The following is a 743-nucleotide window of genomic DNA, read 5'->3' on the forward strand; positions in this document are numbered from 1 at the left end:
GGGGTGCTGCAGAAACTCATCTACACTGCCAAGGACTGAAATATCAGCTGAGGCTTAAAGCCTCAACGACTTGGCCTCAGAACTGAAGCAGATAATCACAGCTCTCTTTGACATGTTTGGTGTCAGGGACCAGTCCTCCACTTAAAAAAAAAAAAAAAGGTTCAAGCTACACACATCCATTCCTTCTTACACCTGTGGGAAAACAAGACACAGCTATATCTTGCTACCTCCCTGTGTGCTTCTGGTGGCAGAAACCCAAAGGTCATTGTGACTGATCACTCCATCCTTGTCACAGTGTGCTTGCTTCCTGAGGCCATCAACCTTTTCGATTCCAAACTAAACCTGCGACTGGGTACCGCTCTCTGAATCTCAGCTGAAATTACGCATAATACAACGGTGCTCGTCTAACAACAGATTCATACATAAGACAAGCAGCATCGAGATGCGTTACTACAAACAGGTAAAACAAAATCAAACATAATTCTCCTGGAGCAGTGCAAAATCTCCTTTTTTGGCTTTTTATTCTCTCTTCCTTAATCTGTCAGAGTACAATGACTTCTGCTAAACCCGCATCCTATTAGCAACACCTTTAATCTACCCAGCTTGACCGTCTCTTTTCACTTCACGCCATCCTGCTCCAAGCCAGTGTCATCTCGTGTACATTACCTGAACAGCCTTCTCACCAGTGTTCCCTTCCTAACCTTGCCACTTTGTAATCTGTTCTCTATGACAGGCAGACAGAC

At 44.5% G+C, this 743-nt stretch overlaps 1 protein-coding gene across 1 annotated transcript in view; it reads right to left on the reverse strand.

The window, feature by feature from the left end:
- Nucleotides 1–743, reverse strand: part of SMARCC1 (SWI/SNF related, matrix associated, actin dependent regulator of chromatin subfamily c member 1) — a 126,387-nt gene that overhangs the window by 19,749 nt on the left and 105,895 nt on the right. The gene's annotated exons all lie outside the window — the stretch shown is intronic.

The sequence above is a fragment of the Pteropus alecto genome, unplaced genomic scaffold (genome assembly GCF_000325575.1).
Source record: "Pteropus alecto unplaced genomic scaffold, ASM32557v1 scaffold156, whole genome shotgun sequence".
Taxonomy (NCBI): domain Eukaryota; kingdom Metazoa; phylum Chordata; class Mammalia; order Chiroptera; family Pteropodidae; genus Pteropus; species Pteropus alecto.